The sequence below is a fragment of the Apus apus genome, chromosome 1, assembly GCF_020740795.1.
Source record: "Apus apus isolate bApuApu2 chromosome 1, bApuApu2.pri.cur, whole genome shotgun sequence".
Classification (NCBI taxonomy): domain Eukaryota; kingdom Metazoa; phylum Chordata; class Aves; order Apodiformes; family Apodidae; genus Apus; species Apus apus.
Window position 1 is genome coordinate 41,041,605 of NC_067282.1, and position 16,232 is coordinate 41,057,836.

General features: G+C 35.3%; 1 protein-coding gene across 4 annotated transcripts in view; it reads right to left on the reverse strand.

Annotated features, from left to right (window-relative positions):
* Positions 1-231: 231 nt before the first annotated feature.
* DACH1 (dachshund family transcription factor 1) overlaps positions 232-16,232 on the reverse strand; it is a 357,701-nt gene continuing 341,700 nt past the window's right edge. For all 4 annotated transcript variants that reach the window (XM_051633619.1, XM_051633610.1, XM_051633602.1 and 1 more), the window contains one exon: positions 232-3,005. The gene's annotated coding sequence lies outside the window, so the exon portion shown is untranslated. The remainder of the gene's footprint in view (positions 3,006-16,232) is intronic.

Consider the following 16,232-nt stretch of genomic DNA (forward strand, 5'->3'; position numbering starts at 1 on the left):
TGTTAAACAATAACCACAGAGTGTGCTTTTATGATGTTTTTCACCACAGTAATTCATATTAAAGATAGAAGCAGTTGCATGTTAAATAAAATCATTCAGCATTGTTCTCCTCACATTACAAAGAGCTGACTTATGTTGTTTTTAGATGCCTCCCATTAGAAAGTAAATATTCCTCTGATGTTATACATTGCAGAATATTTAATAAAGATGAACTGTAAATAAAGTCACAGAGAGATTTCAGACAGTTTTATTAGCAGATTGTTGAAAAGAAAAGAAAATTAAATACAATAACAGTAAACGTGGTTCTCACATTGAAACCAGGCTCAAATAACTAGGCTACCATAGAAAAATTTCCAATTCTTGCATTATGATGTAAAAACAGATTTTTGTACAGATTTTGTACAACAAAATTCGTAATAACCTTTTTTTCATTTTTAGAAAACTTTAAATATATAGATAAAAATAGACAATTTTCATAGGTCCTACATGAAGATGAGTATGTTCTGTTCCAAGGGCTTGCATAGAGCGCAAATGTGGTTATAATATAGAACAACTAGACATTAATATCTTTAAGATTACAAAAGCATATAAACAATAACATGAGCACAACTTTTCTTCATAATCTATGCAAAAAAAAAAAATCAAAATCAAAAACCAAAAGCAAAATACCAACCCAAACCCTGTATAACTAAAGAGGGGCAAAAAATTCAACTTACGGAAACATCTCATGGTTTGTAATATTTACACTGTTTTTAGCAAGATTCTTTCCAAACATCCAGCTATAAATTGGTTCCCCCTTAATCCTTAACATTTTTATTTATGTACCAAGCCAAACACTGAGGCATTCCCAAAGGTCTTGAAAGTATATACTGTAAAACTACTAAACCTACTTACAGGTGACTCTATGCAAGGAGCAGAGCAATGGTAGATGCTACTACATATTTCAGTTGTAGGCTTTTAATTCTCTTTCAGATATGAATGATTCAAAAGCTTGCCACAAGTCCATCTAACTTTACAGCTGTTAACCCTTTAAAGACTGCATATGAAAAAACTGGAGTACAGAATCCTGTATGTATTCAAGCAGCTATGAAAATTATGAAAGGATTATGGTTAGAAAATAATATCACTACAAAGTATTAGGTAACAATATTTCATGAAAAATATTGCTCAATAGTTCTTAAAAAAAAAATTACTGTGATGTGAACTTGTGTATACATCTTTCTATTGTTAAAAAAAGGATTGTGATGGAGTAAATATGAACTGCACAAAATAAATGGGTACCAGTATTGCGAGGAAGACCTACAAACTACAGAAGCTCAGTGCTAGTTTACAAAACATTAGAATTTTTTTTTTGACAAAATAATATTAATATCCAATCAGAACTATTTTTAAAGAAATATTTGCTTTAAATTAGGCATCTTAGACATTTAAGGTTTTGATATGTTTCCATGTAATAAATAATATTTTATATGCATAAAACATTAGATGAAGAAGCATCATCACAAAGCTTACAGTAATAGCACTGATTCACAAAATCAGTCTTTAAAGGGGTAACCCAAAAGTACGCAAAGCAAAGAACATAACTTTTAGTAATGTAATAAGCACTGTGTTGCAGCTTACTTCCAGTTATCAGCACAAGGGTGAAAACACATATTGTAGCTTTCATAAAGACAGTGAAAGTAACACATAACCACCCATCCCTAAGACAAGGTGGGAGGGACAATAGACTTCAACTGTATCACTCAGTTCTACGTGGAATTGGACTGATACATCAAGTGTTTGTTAGGTTTTCTCTTTTTTTTTTTAGCAACATTGACATAATATGACATTAACATATAAAAATATTTCTGGCATTTTGACTTGCTGCTCAGCCACAGTCCATTCTGAAAAGTGCACTAATCAGGGCACTAACCAGAGCTCAATATACAAATAAAAGTGGCTGATACAGAATTCTGACTTGTTACCAGATGCTTAAGATCTCATTCAGTAATACTGTGACTCCAGGACAAATATTTACATGCCTGCATGCGTTAAAACTAGAAAGGTGTCTTTCTGACCAACAGGGTGACAAAACAATATTATCTAAAATTTTCATTTCCTAAACTCTAGATTTCTACTGCATACATAATACCTTCCTTGTGTGATTTGTGTTATATACTGTACATGTGACCAACAGTTTGATAAGAAGCAAAGTCTTTTATTTCATAAACCCCTGCCAGTTTACAATCAGAAATTATTAATCTTTTAATCATATTTTTTATTTTATGAAAAGAGACTTCGTGAACAGTAAAACAGTTTGTTTACATTCAGCATTTCTTTTCACTTACACAAAATTCCATTTCACTTAATGTAATCTAACATACATGTGTTGGTCTCTTGGAAATCATGTGGAAAAAATGTCTTTAGAAGAAAACCCACAATCATAGTTTGAAAACTGAATGTATCACTTTTTTTTCTTTTACCTTTTTTTTTTTTTTACCTTTTTTTTTTTTAATAAGAATCCTCTTATGCCCTCTATAAGTTAATTTCTGAGCTGTCTTGCTGGTTTCGGTATGATATAACAGTCTGTAAGTGTACTTGGACACCGCTGGAAGGATCATTTGATGTGCTCAAATATAGAATAATCAGAGGAGGACAGAGTCTGCATTCCTTGAAAAAGGGAATACTCAGCCTTGTTCTGACCTGCCTGTAATTTTTGATACAATAGTCCGGTGCAGAGATGCAGATTTTCACTGTAAGAAGAGTGCTACTGTACATTTACAAACATTCTCTAGGTCTCTGGGTTGAGCCACAGGAGATAACCAAAAGAGGACACTCTTGCAGAATTCTTTACATTTTTGAAGAACATTGATAAATGAAATTGAGGAAGTTGCCTTGAAAACACTTTGTTTCCATAGAACTCCTTATGAGCCAATGTCTTACTGTAAAGTTCTTTACCGTAGCACAGGTATCTTCAGCAGGAAAAATTCAATACATGACAGTAGTTTTCAAATAAAGTCTTCCATCTAAAACAGGAAAAACAAACATTTGTTTTATATATTTATATCTGCAAAGAACTGGAAAGAGGAAAAAAAACCCACAAGATTTAAAACCTCAGTAGAAGTAGTCCTCTCATAAATCTGTAAAATGACACCTATGATACTTTATGTTAAAAATAAATAAGAAAACCTGAATATCACCATTGCAATGTCATCTGACAATGCTCAAATTAACTCTGTTAAAAATTACACACACTTTGCAAGTTGTGAATACTGTAACACCTTCTAAAGCTTTAATATATGCTGCAGTCATATCAGTGCTAGGGCACTAGGAATACAGGTGGAGCCTCTATGCATGTGTTTTTACTGATATGCTAACTTAACTGAATAGTGCTGAACAGCAATTATTTCCTTCATGGTTGCATGCAAAAATCTTCTTGCATGCAATCATTAGTACTCCCATCACTAAAGGCATAGCTCATACTTTCTGATTTAGCTATGTTGTTAAATATACCATGTAATGTAACCATTGTGCACATTTGTAGCTATTTATATAGAATCCAGTATAGGATATTTAATTGGTATCAGTGAAGTATAGCCTCCTTCCTCCATAAATGAGATTAAGTGAACAATTACTATGTTAACGATGTAAGCACGTCTCTCTCAACACTTTTTCCATCCAAGTGAGGAGCATATATTTAAGTGAGATATGTGTGATGGAGAGGGAACAAGAGAAATAATAAGCTCACCTAAACAGTAACTGTTGATCTAGAAAAACTTCAAGAGAACATTTTAACATAACATATTTGGTTTGTTTTGTTTTAAATAGGGACCAGAGAAAAATTCTCTTTTCTGTCCTGTAGGATAGAAAGCATTGCTCCTTTGTGAGCAGAGCACATTTTGAAGCATATTAAACCTCCACAGTGTATAATTACAAAACACCACTTGTATTTTAAAATATAATGCATCTGGAAGTACAAGCTGTATCTCAGCTCTTGAAGTCTTCTTTCGGTCCCAGTGAAACTGGCGAATATTTATAAGATTTTAGAGGTTTTCTTACTCTACCCTTTGTATTCCAAATCAGTCTTTCAAAATCTTATTAAATACACAGGAAAAGAAAAATTGTGTGAGATGATCCCACATAAATTGAGTGCTGAAGTTTTGGAAATGCTTGCCTATCACTGAAATGTGCAATATCCCTTCCACATGATACTGTAACTGTTGCTATCTGAACTGCAGAGGGAAAAGGGAAGCAGCAGAATCGCTCACTCTGTTGCAGTGCTTCTTATCTAGTGTCCCTCCAGTTTCCTTCTTCCACCAGCGGTTTTCTTGGCAAGCTTCTGGGGTGAACACCTTTTGCTGCTTTTCCTTGCCTTTACATTTTTCTATTCCTTTTCCCCACCTTTTTTTTTTTTTTTTTTTTTTTTTTAATATTCCTAGCTTTTTTTGATACAGTAGATAACTTTCTCACTATTTAGAGTGCTTCCACTCGGAACTCCTTCCACATTCTCTTTGCTGTTTATTGTCTTTGTGTACTAAAGAAACAAAAAAAGAGAAATTGAGTAAGGCCTTAACTTTTTCTCTTCTTTGATGCATGAAAAGCAACAAAAATGCTTATGGGAACTCAAGAGAGAAAGAGGAATGTCTGGTAAAACCTGGTAAAACTGAAGGCCTGGTAAACCAACTTGAAATACAGTGGATCAAGTACAGAATAGCCAGAGCTACTACTGGCTGTAGTTGCATATAATTCTCCCCCCCAAAACTGAATAAACACAATAGACATTTACAGCACTAAAGCTGTCCAGATACGTCTGTAGGAGAATTACTCTGCATACATACTATCATTTTGGCTATCCTCAATGCATACTGGCTAAAGAGCGCTATGTATAACTCCCTCATCTAAACATTAAGATAACCTAAAGTCAGTAAATCGTACTTTATTTTACTATACTAGGTCTCCATATACCTTTTAAAATGAAATATTTATTAAAACATATTCTCAATTAAAAATCCAGCTGTAGGAAGCAGAATCCTTCTGGCAGCCAACAAAAATGAACAATCTGTAGAGAACAGCAGTACATTTTCAAAAGTCAGCTCTATTTTACACTGCTTAAGGACATGATCTGGCAGTGAAGGAAGGTTTTCATTTTTAATGGAAGACAGTATCAGATCCTGTATTCTTCATCCACCAACAATGAACAAATAGTGTGGGCACAAATGACACCATAAGACCAAAATTAGGCAGAATAAAAAAAAAAACTTGAAGGCCCTGGAGGAGAAAGTCAAGAGTTATGGTTCTTGAGTAATCTGTTCTTCAATACTACCAGTTCAAGGATTGGGGGCAGTCAAGAACAGACACACAATGCAGGTCAACTTCTGGCTACCAGCCTGGTGTTGCCATTAGGGTTTTAGCTTTCATTATAACGGGACCTTCTACGAGGACTACAACCTGCTGGCAAGGGATGGAACAGACCTCTCTAAAAGAGGGAGCAGAATCTTTGGCAACAGGCTGGCCAGCTTGGTGAGGCTGGCTTTAGACTGAAGGATCTGTGGGGAGGGATCAAAAATAGTAATAATCATTCCACCATCACCACTACAGCTGATTTGGGAATAAACCAGGTCAACCAGAGTAGTGTAAAATGTGCCTGAGCTGTCTCCTTAAATGAGAACCAAAAGATCAGCCTCCTGAAGGGTATGTATTCAAATGCACAGTCTGGGAAATAAACAGGAGAAACTGAAGCTCCCTGCCCAGATAGATAATTATTATATATAGGAATAACTGAAACATGCTGGGACAATTCACAAGACTGGAGGATTGTGATGGATGGCTATAGGCTGTTCTGTACAGATAGGCAGGAGAGAAGAGGTGGAGTTGTCATGCTTGAGTGTATAGAAATCAACTACGGGTATTGTGGTAGCCCTATTGAATGCCTCTGAGTCAAAATCAGAGGGGTTGTCTCTAACGGTGACCTTACAGTAGGCATATGTTACCAACCCCAAACCAAGATGATGTGACCAACGAAGTGATAATCAGGCTGCTCAGGCAAGCTTCAGGTCAACAAAGGGCATCACCAGCAGAGATAAAGAACTAATCATCCCACCCCACTCTGCACTTGTCAGACCACACCTGGAGTATTGCGTTCAGTTTTGGTCCCCTCTCTACAAAAAGGATGTGGACAGGCTGGAGAGGGTGCAGAGAAGGGCCACAAGGATGATCCGAGGATTGGAGAACCTGCCATATGAGGAGAAGATGAGAAAACTGGGTTTGTTCAACGTTGAGGAGAAAAGGCTTTGGGGAGACCTTATTACCATGTTCCAGTACTTAAAGGGTGTCTACCAAGAAGATGGAGACTCCCTATTTACAAGTAGTCAGATGGAAAACACAAGAGGTAATGGACACAAGTTCCTCCTGGGGAGATTCTGATTGGACACAAGAGGTAAATTTCTCCCTGTGAGGAAAATCAAACATTGGAATAGTGTCCCAAGGGAAGTGGTAGATTCCCCCACATTGGACAATTTTAAGTCTCAGCTTGACAGGGTGCTGAGCCATCAAATATAAACTCTAGTATTACCTAGAAAGGTTGACCAGAGGTTCCTTGAGGTCCCTTCCAACTTGGCATTCTATGATTCTATGAATGGGCAACTGTACAAAGCATCTTCCTTATAAAGTAAAAGGTTATCTATTTATAAAAATTAACATTTATGATGAATATATACAACAAGCATAAATCTTCCCATTCTTCAAATAACTATATGATGGACCACTAAAAGTACAATTTAAAAACATGTACTGACAATGAACTTAAAATGCTATATAGGAATTCAACAATTGATATAATTGCTAGGCTTATTACAAAACAAATATTTATTAAGATGCTTGACTAATTAATATATATGGAAAATTCAGCAAGCATTAGACACATCAACTTTAAAATAAATTCTGCCATATTATGGTATAGATAAAGCAATTTCATTACTAAGTCATACTTAGTAAGAGTTCAAACATTGCCAAGAATTGTAAAATGTTTTGTTTATTTTCTCACGATGAGTCATGAGTCGTGATGAGTCAGGTGCAAAATAAATATCCTTTTCTTTAGAACCTCTAATGCCAACATGAAAAAAAAAAAAAAATCACAATATCTGTTGAACTGCCCACCACCCTCTCATACAAAAAATTTGGGAGAAGATGGAGAAACCATTTCCATAGCCTTTACACTTCTCTTTCAACATACTCCTGTGTGTAGTTGAGAAGTTCATGTAGCCACTCATGAAGAATGTACACCAGGCAATTAGCAGAACCTGAAGGCACTTCAGAAATAAGAAGACTTCAAACCATGCTAGGAACACCAGAGGTAACTCACAGCTCTGCAGAGGAATAATAGCCTTGCATCGTGATGTGGTGACCAATTATAATACCTGTATGTGATTGCTGTCCCTTTGCCCTTTCAGACTTCTATTCACTTCCTTCTAACAATTTCTCTCTCAATTCTCATTGTTCAGAGGTTCTTCCAAAATGACTGGAACTTCTCAATACTGTTGTCAAAGCCATCTGAATCATGTCACCTCTGGGTGTAGCCAGTGTTCCTATCTGAATACCCGTGCAGCACTACCACTGATATGCCTTCATGATTCCAAAGTTACAATCACAAGCAAATCCTACAGATCATGAGGGTCCTAAGTGATCAGGAAATCAAGCAAGCTCATCCTCCATAATGCAATGTGAAAATGCCACTATTCCTAAATCCCAATTCATTATCATATGCCTCTGCTTTCTGCATCCTGATCAGCTTTTATTTGTTCTATGTGTGTTGCATTGCTTTCTATTGTTAGCAAATGCAGAATTTGTCTATCTGCATAAAAAACAATTTCATGTAAAACAAATATAGAATATACTATTCACTTAAACATAGATAAAAGCACACAAACATATACTACACAAGCACACAATGTTCTCTAAAAATGTTTACAATGTTGGAATGACTTTTTAGCCTACTGAAAATAGTTGATCTGTGGTAGTTTCCTAAATTTACATACTGTTATATACACTATAAATACATAAAACTTACATTGACTCTTAGGAAGCCAAGAAAAAACACAAATTGGGAAAATACTGGTAAAGTCTAAATAGAACTGTGCATGATTAGCAGATTGTCATCTGTTTTAATAGCTCTTTTGGCAGTGTTCATCAAGATCACACAAGCTCATACTAGTAACTCAAACGGAAAACACCACTACTCCTAAATCTCATTTGTTTTTGTCTGTGGACTGATATGACAGAAATTCTAGCTGGAGTGAGGGAGTATTTTTTTAGAGCTACCCTTTTTAATTAAGACTAATTTTTAGGTTTTTGAATGAACATGCCAAAATAGTTAAAAGGTTATTAATGTTGTAAAAAGCAAACAAATGGAACTGACACAGAAGTTTGCAATGCTGAAACAAATGGTATGCTTACAAATGCATTCCCACAGAGATGTCAGCTGGGGAATGATTCACAAAATCACAGAATCACAGAATCTTAGGGGTTGGAAGGGACCTCGAAAGATCATCTAGTCCAACCCCCCTGCCAGAGCAGGATCACCTAGAGTACATCACACAGGAATGCGCCCAGGAGGGTTTTGAACGTCTCCAGTGAAGAAAACTCCACAACATCTCTGGGCAGCCTGTTCCCGTGCTCTGTCACTCTCAAAGTAAATTTTTTTCTGATGTTTACGTGGAAACTCCTATGTTCCAGTTTGCACCCATTGCCCCTTGTCCTGTCACTGGACATCACTGAAAAAAAGCCTAAAGAGTTGCAAACTAAATAAATCATCCATTAGATGGTAGTACATTAATTTCTACCAGTCACTGCAAGTCACACTGGGGTTGTCTGTCATCCAAACATATAATATTTTAGTTTGTATTCTGCTGTTAAAACAACCATAACAACAGGATCATCACGACTATCATAAGAGCGTACTGCAGCCTTTGGTTTATGAAAATCCACAAATCAACATCAAAGGTGTGGTTGTTACACCTGAATTTAGTCAACTGCTGTCACGGAAAAGTATACTGAGAAAAACTCCTCCTTTTAGTAATAGGATGAAGTGTTTACTATAGTTACAAGCTTTGGGGAAAAAACAATCAATCAACCAACCAAAAAGATATGGTATCATGTCAGAGAGCTAATAAGAAAGAAACCAATTAAGTCCAGGTTAAAAAGAAGAAAAGACAAAAAAAGACAAAACAATGTATGAGAAGGAAAATGAATGGTAAGATCAGAAATCTCAGTGGAAGCTTTGGAAAGTTAGGATGTCAAGGTTTGGATAATTTTTTATAAACTTATTTTTAGTTGTTATTTTTTATTATTGTAATTTGTGAGCTGTAGAATAGCAAATACCAGTCCATGATCCAGGAACCCTTACTTCAAAGTAGCCCAAATTTTAGTCATTAGAGTTACATTTAATTATAGTTAATATAATTTTGTCAAATATGCACAGGCCACTGATACAAGCTGATCTTTACTCAGAATGTATCTTAATCATATTGGAATGGTGGATCTATTAATCTCTTTGCGGTTTCAAAGTAAAAACATCTACTTTATGGTGATTCTTCCTTGTTAATAAGAACCCCACCATTTCAGAAGTAAGGATAGGAACTTTATTCCTAGCTCTGAGTTTGAAATTATCTGTGATTTTACTTTTCTGTTTTTCTGTTTCCTCTTTTGACCTTTCTCTCTTTCTTCTCTTTCTCTTTTTAGGTAACAGAGATCCCATGTGGTAATGGTTTCTCAGTCTGTTTTCTTGTCCTTAGAATGGTACAGCAGCATTAGCTGAGATGTCTAAGGACCACATTAACACAAATAACAAAAAAACACCCAATAACAACAAAAAGACTCACATGCACATACTTATTTAATTGAAACTATAGGTTCTTGACTCATAAAAATCCATTTGAAGTCCACCTCTATGGATGGTGACTGAGCTGACCTGAGCTTAGAGTTCTATTTCAAAACCCCATGTTGCAACAAAAAATCCCCAGGACTAGCCTATGTGCTCACGCGGGACAGCAAAGACTTCATACTGAACTTCAGGATACACATACTCTTGCCACACCCTACAGCCATTAAGACCTGCTAATTTGGTTCTAGCAAGCTGAGGCAATTATGAAGCATATTTTACTTTTTGTACAAGAAAAGATGGTGTGGCAAGTAAATGAAATAACTTCTAAGCTCATGTAGCATACCTTTGGTAACTTAAAGAACCATTCCAGCTCTTTTCCTCAACATTTTATAAGCTAGAATATTAGATTAAAAATACTATGATCCACCCTCAGTCCACAGATTAAATGAAATAAAATACCTGTGGTATAAACAAAGAATACGTCTATCTAAATAAAAGAAAAGCTGGTCACTTGTGCTAAAGAACAAATCATGTTTCCTGTTAGGAAGTAGCTTTATTGAAAATGGCAGCTATTTCCTCAGAAGTTATTTCCAGGCACCTGTAATCTAATGAGGTTTGGCCCTTTCAAAGAACAGTTGTACGTGCATGCCCGAATGCACACAACCTCTTCAGGCCAGAGCTGATAAAAGCATCTGCAAGCCATAGCTCAAGAACATTTAAATGATATAACTGGTTAGTTTATTTGTTGTAATAAGATGGGGCAAATGTGAATCACAGTGTACTACTAACCTTTCATTCAACCTGATATTTTAATCATTTGGAGGAAGAGAAACAAAACAAAAGAAAGGGATGGCAAACAAATGGTAATGATTCATGTGATATTTGATAAGACAGTAACAGGAAGTCAAAATAAAAGCAAGCATATTGTGACAGATGGAAGGGATCTCAGTCAAATTGTAACCCTTCTTCGGAAAACTTAAAGGAAGCAGCTAATTAAAGATGAAAACTATTTTTGTATACTCTTCATATATTTAATTCAAAATTGAGACAAAAGAGGATTTATTTTCCACCAAAGCAGGAAGATTAAAATTGGAGTCTAACTTTTTAATCATGGGAAAATAGTGTATGATGAAACTGAGTATTTTTCAGAGTTTGCAGAGTGTGACTGAGAACAAAAACGCCAGCTTTTGTAAAATGCAGTCATGAAATCAACTGGACAGAACTTTCTATATTTTTCCTGATAAAATGCAAAAACCACACATACACACACAAAAGTTGTGAGAGGAGAAGGCTCCTTCTGGTGTATTAAGTCAATCAGAATGTTGAAGATTTATAACTTGACACTGAAAAGGAGGGACAGAGAGATCTGTACTCTCTTAACATTGTTACTGACAGCAAAAGTAGATAATGTATTGGGGAACATGGATGGATTCACTCTTCCCAAGTGGAATTAGAATGAAGTACAAGAGATGCAGAAAACCAGGCTCAATTGTTGAGGCTTTGAATTTGAACAATTTGTTCTTTAAAAAAAAGTGCTTATCCAGTTTTTATGCAAAGATGGGTGATTTCACACTGCATGTTCAATAAACTCAAGCAAATATGAAGCATGTAAACATATTTGGCCAAACACTACCCTAGTTTGCCCTTTGTATAACACCAATAAATTAGTTTCAAATTTGCATACTGTTATTAATCACATACCTTTCATTTATCTACTTAACATTCATCTACAAATATATTTGTGTTAATACTTAGTGCAAATATTCAGGAGACTGAGACGTTCATATCTTTCTTTTTAAAATAATAATTTATTCTTGGAAGATTTTACTTCCATGTCTGTGTCTCCAGATACAAAACTAAATCAAGGATGTGTAAAAAAGCATCAGAACACCTATTTTTACAGTTATTTTAACTACTGAACTGTCAGGATCTTCTTTCAGTAATTATATTGTGTGTTGAAATCATGAATATATGTTTTCATTATATCACTGAAGACCCTGGGAGTGAGCTAAAGGTCAGCAATTTGGTCTTTACTAAACTAACAAAGCAATGGACTACCTGAGTAAGTAATTTTCTATTATTAAAGATCATACAGAACACACAGAGCTTGCCATTTTGAGCACTCAAAAGACTGAAGTGGCCAGGTGAGAAATTCTTTGAACGAAACAGATTTAAAAAAACCCACAGTCTTTTATTGCTGCCTTATGAACTTAGCAATCCTTTTTCTATTTGTATAAATAGAACAAAACCACATCCAAAAAAAGACAACAGAACTTATTGCTTACAAGCCCTGAACCTGAGTCACTAAGGCATTGTATTGTGTTACTTCTCTTGGTGAAAAAAAAAATAATTAAAAATAAAAACAGATAAAAAACCCCCAACAAAACAAAGCACTTTCAATTGAAGAATCATGTGGAAAAGTTATTAAAGGATGAAGTCATAGCTAAATATGATCAGGTTGTGAGCTTCCACAGCTTATTGTTTTCAGTTCTGTTTGTAACACAGTGTGGATAATTCTTGTGCTGAACAACCTGTCCTGCATTAACCAGTTTTAAATTCTAAAAAAGGTGTATTTTATTTGCTCTCCTATTTTCAAAAACATCAACAACTTTTTTTACTACCTTTGTAGCAAGACAACCAACAAGCAACCTTGGAGGATACATACAATTGAGAAAGAGTTGCGATCTAAGTATTGGAATGTGGTTTCTGCTTGATACTTTAATTTTTTTTTTGTCTTGTAAAGTCTTGATGGAAACAGAAATTGCTATTAACCTTTTTTGTCTCATTGTTCTTCTTTCTACTCAGCTTCTCAATTTTGCCTCCTTTTTCAGTTCTTTGCTCAAAGAATCACTTTTTTATGCTAACCATCTTCACCAGTAATCTTAAACACAAAATATCAACCATAAATTTAGTCTTCAAATAGGCTTTAAAATAATTATTTTTCCCTCTGGTGAGAAAAAATAGTCATAAAATAAAATCTTTATAAAATACAACATCTGTTGGAGATGGAAGCAGTTTCTTCTTCTGAGTTGAGATCAAATTACACATGTATCATGCGTTCACAGTTATTGACTACATAATACAAATTTCCTATGAAAGTCTGGAAAATGTAATACGGCTCATGATTTTTCTACCAGGAATAGCTGTGGTCATGGTCAGTACTAGCAACCTAATGTTTCCATCACCACACAGTGTAATGTTCCTCTCCTTCAGCATATACAAGCCATTTATCAATGAGTTCTTCTGAAGTATAATCTTTTCTAGAGTTTTACCCCAGGCTACCTTTTAAAACACAAGAAGAGACTTATTTAATACCTGCTCCTATGAACAGCACCTCTTCTGATTCACAGAATCACAAACCAACATCACTTTTCCACAAGCTACTTCTTTTCCAAACAAACAACTTTCATTTGATGTAATATCCCAATAACTAAAAGGCAGACTAGTGTTTTCTTGTTTTCAGATTAGACTTAAACCTCACAATTAACACAGGAGTATGGTCTGTTTTTTCCTTAATCCCAGTTACCGAGATGTCATTTCAAATTATGCAAAGATTACTGCAAAATACAGGCCATTTAAATAAAGCATTTAGCTTTACTGCATACATTAGCCTGCATACATCAATTCTGGAATGTGTGGAAGCTTATTCTAGTATCAATATCACATCAACACCACATTTCTCTTTAATACCCAGCCACCCTTGTTTTCATCCGTGTGCTAAAACAGAGTAACAGCCCAACACAAAGCATGAAGATATAGTGACATGCAGAACAGGAAGGAATGAGGCTATAAAATTGATAGATTGCACAGTTGCAAGCTTATGGAAAATCTATTAAGGATGCATGGGATGTCAAAACATATGCAATGCAAGCTTGCTGCTTTTAGGTATTTTGTATGAAAGCAAGCTTATGGAAGACAATGGCACCAAGCAGTCAGCTCCAGAGCAAGAGTCAAGGTGACAGAAACCAAACCAGAAGTCATGGCCTACAAAATGAGCAATGACCTGTAGACACACATAATGCTTACTATCACAGAGAAATATTAAGAGACCTCTATGAAGTTCCCAGGGCTCAGCATGAGCAACACAACTACAAAACTGAAAAAAATAGCTTATGATTAATCTGAGGAAGATTTCAAGCTGAAAGACATATATGGGGGTTAATCTAGTAGCTAGCTATTAAGCAGGACTTCAACAAAAGACATTTTTTCCTATAGGGAAGGAAAAATACTATTATTTTAAATTACAAAAGAAGTTGGTTTTTTTTCTGTGACAAGTCCTAATACTGGCCCAGGTAGATTGTTTTTCCATTCATAATTCAAACTAGTTCCCTTAACTGACTAAACTTCCATCTTGGGCATATCTTCATAGATGCATTTAGTACTGTGTTGACAAGCCAAACTTTCCCATTGCCTCTCAGTGGTAACATAATTTCAGATAGGCACTTCAAAATTATTCTACCCTCCCAGGAAAAACTCAATTAGCTTTAGGGCCAGGTGGTTTGAATCTGGCACCACTCTGTGTCTTTGCCAATAGAGGTTCCTCAGAAAACAGCATGTCATAACAGACTGTGTCCTGGATGCACCCCACTACAGAAATCCCAGAACATATGGAAGCAGCATGCTTGCCCAGAGAGAGCTTAGCACCGTGGTCCATCATCAAAAAGTAAGCAAGAGAAAAGAGAATGGCTAAATTAAACCACAGAGCATTCTTAACCAGTGACTCAGTGATCAAGTGACTACCTTAGAGTCAGAAGCAATGAACTGTGCAAAGTATGTGAAGTGCAAAAGATTTTTGCTTGGAAGTGTGACTTTGTCAAGACAGAGGAAATTAAAAATGTGACTTCTTGGTTGCTTTTTATCTTTCTTTCTTTCTTTTTTTTTTTTTTTTCTTCCCCCCTAGCTTTGATTTACACTGTCTATTTTCAATAGCAACATATTAATGGTGTTTTAGAAGCCACTTGCAGGACCTCTTCTGGAAGGAGACCTGTTTAGGATGCTGGTTACTCATGCTCAAGGTGAATTTGAACTGGAATAATTGCAGAACAGGTTACTACTATAATACAAAGAATAGCATCCACAACAGGAAAATAGAATTAATTTATATGCTTATAATAGAAAAGCAACTGATTACTCCCTGTATATAGATAAAATGGTAAAAAAAAAACAAAACAAACAGATCTGTTTTCTATTGCAGGAACAATTCTTTCTAATGTAGCCTTCCAAGATGATAGATGTATTAAAATGCTATTTAAGGTGGTATTTGTGATAGTATAGCCCGCAAATATGGATTTTAAAGCCCATCGAGTCCTATCCCTAATGCTATGCCATTTTAGTAGGAAAATAGGCAAGAGCTGAGTATAACCTGAATATGTTTACTGAATATCTGGTCTGAACATCTAGACTTAGACAGCTATAAGCTTATTTTACCTGGACAGTCACAGGCTTTGCAAGAATACAAAAAACCCTAAAGGGAAATCTTAGTTGTTTATTCCTAAAATTAGGACAATTGTGCATGGAATGTTTAAGATCAGAACTCTGGAACTGTTGCCCACTTGGAACTGGAACAGAAATGATTTTTGTAAGTTGTAACAGTGCTTTAGCATTTCAATATTTTAGCACTGGGAACCAGATTGCTTTGGATGGCATAGTTACTGCAGCAATAGTAACTGTGATTGTCACAACAAATTTTATGATAAGGTTGAAAATGGAACTGATCCTGCAGTCAGTTATACCACTTTTATGATGCTTGCAGTATTTCCAGTGAAGCCAAAGAGTCTGATCCAACCTCAATATTTTTATGTTCAATTCATCAATGTGCAAACATACTGCTCTATCTTCAGTGGCTAAGAGTGTATGTCTTTGAGCCCAAGTATAAAACTCAAAATGAGAGCAAATTATTGATGCTTTTTATTTTATGTTTGTATTCAATACAGCTTGATTACTTGAAAGGACTTGTAGCCAGCATATTGCAGTCTGAAACAATATCATGAAAAATACATGTCTTTTAATGCAAGGGTTGCACCAACAGTTTGTCACAGGCAAAATCTGCAGAATCAACAAAGAGACTAAATAAACAACTCAAAACTTAAATTATCTAATATAGTGTTGTATATTTTTAACAATCTCTATTCTAATTTCATGCACATAAACCAGCACTGTAAATTTTTTGGTCCTGACTTCATAACACTTTGTTTCCAAGGCCAGCTGTAGCACTCTGTGATCCATCCTTTCTAACGTCCATGACAAAACACACTATTATGCTATTGCTGCTTTTCCTAAGCTATTAGAGGCTGCATCACTTTTAAAAATAAGGCTGACAAGAATATAATAGAAAAAATGTTCCTTTTACCATTACTGATACTCACTTTGGGTTTCT